This window comes from Tenrec ecaudatus, chromosome 1 (assembly GCF_050624435.1).
Source record: "Tenrec ecaudatus isolate mTenEca1 chromosome 1, mTenEca1.hap1, whole genome shotgun sequence".
NCBI lineage: Eukaryota > Metazoa > Chordata > Mammalia > Afrosoricida > Tenrecidae > Tenrec > Tenrec ecaudatus.
Window position 1 is genome coordinate 242,608,263 of NC_134530.1, and position 6,644 is coordinate 242,614,906.

Consider the following 6,644-nt stretch of genomic DNA (forward strand, 5'->3'; position numbering starts at 1 on the left):
CTAGACATCCCCTTACATAAGGGTTGTGGGGAGGAGATGAGCCAGCCAGGGTGCAGGGTCGCAATGATGAAACATACAATTTTCTCTAGTTCTTAAATCCCACCCCCCCCACCCCACTATCATGATCCCAATTCTACCTTACAAATCTGGCTAGACCAGAGGATGTACACTGGTACAGATAGGAACTGGAAACACAGGGAATCCAGGACAGATGAACCCTTCAGGACCAGTGGTGAGAGTGGTGACACTGGGAGGGTGGAAGGAATATGTCCATTACAAGGATCTACATATAATCTCCTCCCTGGGGGATGGACAACAGAAAAGTGGGTGAAGAAAGACATCAGACAGTGTAAGATATGACAAAATAGTACTTATAAATTATCAAGGGTTCATGATGGGGGGAACGGGGAGGGAGGGAAAAAATGAGGAGCTGATATCAAGGGCTCAAGTAGAAAGCAAATGTTTTGAGAATGATGATGGCAACAAATGTACAAATGTGCTTGACACAAGGGATGTATGGATTGTGATAAGAATTGCACGAGCCCAAATAAAATGATTAAAAACCTCTCATAGGAAGCAATATATATTACCTCCATAAAATGGAGGGGGAAATAGATATATGGAGCAATATGTATATATGGGGGAAATATATAAAATACATTTTATAAATCATTTATATATAATATAGAAATATATATCTCCCCATATGTATTTATATTACATATATTTCCCCATATATATTTAGGGGGAATGTAAATATGGGAGAATATATATTTAAGTATGGTGTTTTAAATATATATGTATCGCTTTCTATGACAGGCACTCAGAATTGCAGCTGAAGCAGAAAGTGCTTAAGTAGCATTTGTTTCTGGTAGGGGCCTTCTCAGCACCCAGGGCATTCACTGGATTCTGACTCGTAGTGACCCTATAGGACAGAGCAGAACTCCCCAGGGTTTCCGAGGCTGTAAACTTCATGGGAGCCCAGGGTCTTAGCTTCCATTCTCAGAGCAGCTGGTGGGTTCAAACCGCTGAACTTTTGGTTAGCAGACAAATGCTTGAACCACTTCCCCACCAAGGTGCCTTGGAGGGGACTGGCCTATGGGAAAGGCACTGCATGCTTATCTTCCTGCGTCTCAGAAAGAGTGGGGAACATTAGGTGTCCATGTGCCCAAGGCTGCAGCAGGCGGCCACTCAGGAGAGCTGATGGTTTGTGTATATGGAGTTCTTTCGAGTCCAGGCGAAAGGTCTGTAGGTTAATTATGAACGTTCTTCATAGTCATCATTCCCCCTTATGAAATCAGACTCGAATTTGTTTGTCTTCCAATGTTTTTATTTTTAAAAAGCCAGTAAACCATGGCTGGGCAATCCCCCACTCCCACGCAACCTGCTCCCTCCGTCTCCGTCTGCTGCAGGCAGGACCAGAGAAGAGAACCAAGTGTTCTGTATCTTCTAAGTCAGGGGCGGAGAACCTTTTTTCTGCGAAGGCCCATTTGAATATTTATGACATCATTCGCAGGCCATACAAAATTAGCAACTTAAAAATGAACTCGGGAATGTTTGGTCAACTCATTTAATTACCTCCCCCCTGAATTGATGGCTCATCAGTGAGGTGTGTGACATTGGCTGGTATAGATGACTCCGTGGCCCTTACATGCCCCGTAGTTGAGTGCTCCAGTGTTAGACGAAAGGTTAGGGGTTCAAATCCACCCAGAGACACCTGGAGATAAGGCTTAGCCACCTACCTCCAAAGTGCCGGCCCTTGCTGACCCTGTGGAACAGAGGTCTATGACACGGACAAATGGGGTCACCAGGAGACCAGACCCTTGATAGCAACTGATTTGGGCTGTGGCGAGAGCAGGGACTACATCAGCTGTTTCTCTCATTTCCCTTTCCTTTCAGGTTCCTGTTCCCTCCAGGCACCAGAAGGAAGAAGGAAACTTTCCATGTAATCTCTCCCAACACGCATTCGTGGTTTGAATATTGTGACCCAACATAGTTAGCAAGACTTCAAGGGACACTTCAAACCCGAGCCCTCCAGACTGAGGGTGTCAGCTCGTAGCTGACAGCTGTCAGTGCAGGCCCCGAGGGGAGACTAGGAAAGAGCGCTCTGATCCCCAGGCAGACCAGTTGCCTTCTCGTTGACGCTGACTCATGACGACCCAGGTCTGTCAGAGTAGAATTCTTCTCCATCCGTGGGGTTTTCCTTTTTTTAATTTTAAATCATTTTATTGGGGGCACGTACAACTCTTATCACAAGCCATCCATCCATCCATCCATCCATTGTGTCAAGCACATTTATACATTTGTTGCCTTCATCCTTTTCAAAACATTTGCCTTTTACTTGAACCCTTGGTTTCAGCTCCTCATCTTTTACCCTCCCTCCCTCACGAACCCTTGATTATTTATAAATTATTATTTTTTCATGTCTTACACTGAACGATGTCTCCCTTCACCCACTTTTCTGTTGTCCATCCCCCAGGGAGGGGGTCACTGTGTAGATCATTGTGATCGGTTCCCCCTTTCTCCCTCACCTATCTTTTTCCTTCCTGGCATCGCTACTCTTATCATTGGTCCTGAGGGTCATGGAGTTTTCAATAACTGACTTTTCGGAGTAGATTGCCAGTCTTTTTTTTCCCAAGGCACGTCGGGGCGAATGTGAACCCACCACCCTAACGTTAGGGAGGTCAATTTTGCAGGACGTCACGGCATGGTTCCAGAAGCCACAGGTACTATGCCCATTGGCCGGCCACTTTGTTGCCAGGGTCCATCCTCCACTGTTTACTCCCGAGGACGGGGTCATGTGCCAACACCTCGGGGCCGGCCGGAAGTCACTACACAATAGGAGTAGCGTTGGCATCACGTGACCAGGCTTCACATCCCCTAACTGGTTAACCTTGGCCTCGTTCCTCAGCGTCTTTGAATTTCAGGAGTTGTTTTGGTTCTGTTTATAAAGGAGAGCAAAGAATATCTACTTCCCAGTCTTATTTGGCAGATCACGTGATAGGACGTGTTCGGAGAAACGCTTGTAGGGCAGATGTTCCCTTTCCCCAGCCTCCTCAGTGCCTCGGCATCACTTCATTTGGGGATACGGGCCAGGGTGGTGGGGAAGAGGGGGAGGGGAGACAGGCCAGAGGGAACCTGGCCAAGATGGGAGGTCATGCAACCTTCCACCCCAAGCCCTTAGTGGTTTTCTCTCCTCTATCTGCGAGAAGCGTCCAGATCCAGGATTGGGATTCGAGACCAGCTTTGCCTGGAAACAAGTATGGTGGGGGATAGGGGTTGAGGAGGAGGCAGGTGGGGGCTCAGAGGACCAAGGTCTGGAGAGAACTGGGGTGAACCACTTGTTCCAGGACGTTGGCCTTGAGGTGACGGCGAGGGTTGGTTTGTAACTTTGGTAGCTTTGAATCTTCCAGCTACCCCAGATCAGGGAGGACTCTGAACCCATTCCTGGGTTGCCCTCTGCACTTCTTTCTTGGTTGTCCAAGTTCATCTGGAACGTGGACTGATGAAGGCCCGTCAACTCCTGACTGCTCTGAGGGCGGCTGGAACGAGGACCCTCAAAGTGCCCGTTACAAACAGGAGAGCTATCACACGGAGCTGGAAGGGGAACACGCCCTGCCTGCCCACGGGCAGCGATCTTGGGCAGAGGGGTGATGGGGTTACTGAGGGGAGATGCAGCAGTCTGGGACAGGGGGGTCAAGGGGAGCCAGCATGCAGGCCAAGCCCCAGCCTCTGCCTGCCTCTCACGGGAGCTTGGAAGGTAGGACAGCCTGTAGGGTAGTCCCAGTGAGAGCAACAGTGGCCAGGTCTTGGTAGGCCTGAGGTGGAGGGTGTGGGCTGCCTGGCCGGGCAGCACTCTGTGGCTGGGCTCCCGGCCAAGATCACTCCCAGCAATCTGTCCTGAAGGCAATTCCGAGGCCTCTTCCCTCTGCCTCTCTGGAGCAAAGTTTACTCCTGTGAGAAATGAGAGTTAGAAATTTTCCCACTTCACACAGCGGCAGACGGATCAAGGCAAGGTAGTTTCATCTGCATAACAGTATGTATATGGTCGTGGGACATTATTATTATTTCTAAAATAGTCAAGGAGCCTGCCCTAGAGGAAACATGTAGTGCATTGCACCTCCCCCTGCCACAAAGTTGACGGTGACCCACAGAAACCTCCTGAGTAGCAGGGCTCATCCCACTTGGTAGTTCAAACTCTCCAGCTGCTCCTCAGGAGAAACAGGCAGCTCCTGTAACAATTCAGTCTATCGTATGATTTGGGGCCATTTTAATCAGACGTGGAGAGAGGATCCAGGCAGAGATGAGGAGGTCCCTTGGGAAGGGCACTCCACTCTGTCTTGCAGGAGGGGGGAGGGTCGAGGGTAGGTCTTCCCCAACAGAAGGGATACAAAGTTAGGCCTAAAAGTGGGCTGAGGACATGAGTGAGAGGGGGGCGCTGAAGCGAGAGAAAGCCGGTGGAGGGCAGAGTGGTGGGAGGGCATGGTCATGGGGTGGGGTGGGACTGGGGTGCAGCTGCCTCTGCGTGCATCCCCCAACCCTGAGCATCCTTGGTGAGTGAGGGGTCTTTACCAAGGAGATGCCTTCTGCTGTGACCCAGACTTGCCTCGTTTGTTCTCCCGATTGGCTGCATTGGAACCAGGCCTTGAAGGCACCCAGGGACTTAGAGCCATAGAGGCCTTGACTGAAGGGGCCAGGGAGTGGTGTGGCCTGCTGGCCTGGAGTCCTCACTGAAGGCCCTGAATCACGAGGGAGGAAGTGGGGAACCATCCCCTGCAATACAGTGGGGAGCGGAAAGGGTGAATGTGTCCCTCCCTGCCTGCTCTGTGCCCCAGGATGCAACTGGGCTTGTCCTTGGTTCTTGCTGTGTGACCTAGAACCAGTCACTTTACCTCTCTGGGCCTGAGCACCAGCTTCGGAAAAATACTGAGTTTGAAGTGGTGCCCATGTCCAGACCTGGCAACATGACTGGTTCAAGAGCATCCTGCTCCAATGGACTAAGTCAGAAGAATGTTTTTGCAGCCTGCTTCTCACAAATCTCATTTCCTCCTCTTTTGATCTTTGGCTATCTTTTATCTCCCCAAGTGATGGTTTCCTATTCGGCCTCCCTCTTGACCTCTGAAGGAGCTCTCAGGCCCACTATTGATAACCGCAGGCCTGCAGCTTCCTCTCATGCCCCCCCCCCTGGCATCCCCCGACTCCCACCCAAGCCTGGGAAGTGGGACAATAGGAATCACTTCCCCAGCAGCCTTGGTCTCTGTAAAGGAAGGTAGGAGGCAGTTTTTCTGCTTGCTGTTTCTCCAGCCCCAGCACATTCTCCACCCTGCCAGGCCCTGAAAGATTCCCCAGATGGGAGAACTGCCAAGTCCTCAGGAAGGCTGCCTCTGGCCTTCATCCTGGACTTCTGCCAGCCTCCCCTTGGTCTTATCTCTCAAAGCTTAGCCCAGGCCCCTCCTCCATGCAACCTCCCCGAACTCATGCCAGATTGAGTCAACTGAGTTAGATGTTGGCACATTCAGCTCTCCTTCAAGGTACCCAGCCCAGGGTTCATGTACAATGTTGAGGTTGTGTGTGTGTGGGGGGGGGGGTGTGATTTTGACTCATGGTGACTCCATGTGACATAGAACTTCCCCGTTTGGTTTTCTAGGCTGTAATCTATGCGTGCACGTTGCCACGTCTTTCTCTCAGTGCAGCGGGGTGGGTTGGCACCTCTGACCTTTAGGTGAACCGCAGAATGCTTAACTGTTTTCACTACCAGGCCTCCTTTGCATGCAGTAAACTCCTAATGTCCTTGAGTACATTTCACCGTATTAGTGACCCTGTAAGTCTCAAAGGGAAACAGAATTTGAAGCCCTGGTGAGCTTGCTCAATGGAGTTTAGGTTTCGCAGCTCAAAGCCTAATCCATAGCACAGCACATGCAATCGTTCGTGATAAATGGCTGTGGGCAAAAAGGGAGGGAGGGATAAAGGAATGGAAGCAGCTGGAATCTCTACAGGAAGCTTGGAAGCTGTTATGTTTCAACTCTTCCCTCCAAAATCGGTGGCAAGGAGACCTGGTGGTGAGGTGATTGATTACTTGGGCCTCTAACTCAAGGTGGTTGGAAACCACCAGGTACCTCTGAGGGAGACAGATGAGGCTTTCTACTCCCCTAACTGAATTGGAACCTTAACCTCTATATTTGGGGATAAGGTCTAATCTGCTATAATGTAATGCCTTTTCATAATGAAGTCTAATATAAAGTGTATCTTGCCTGAAAGCAGAGAATACCAGAAAGATGTTTACTTGTGTTTCATTGACTGTGCCAAGGCATTCGACTGTGTGGATCATAACAAACAATGGATCACCTCCAGGAGAACAGAACAAGGGAACGCTGCCTGGTTTAAAATCAGGAAAGATGTGTGACAAATTGAATCCTCTCACGATAGTTATTCCATCTGTATGTAGAACAAACCATCTGAGAAGCTGAATCATATGATGAAGAATGTGACATCATGATGGGAGGAAGGCTTATTAACAACTTGCACTATGCAGGTGAAACCACCTTGCTTGCTGAAAGTGAAGATGATGTGAAGCGCTTGCTGATGAAGATGAAGGATTGAAGCCTTCATCTATTGATTATGTATGGATTACAATTCAAGGTAAA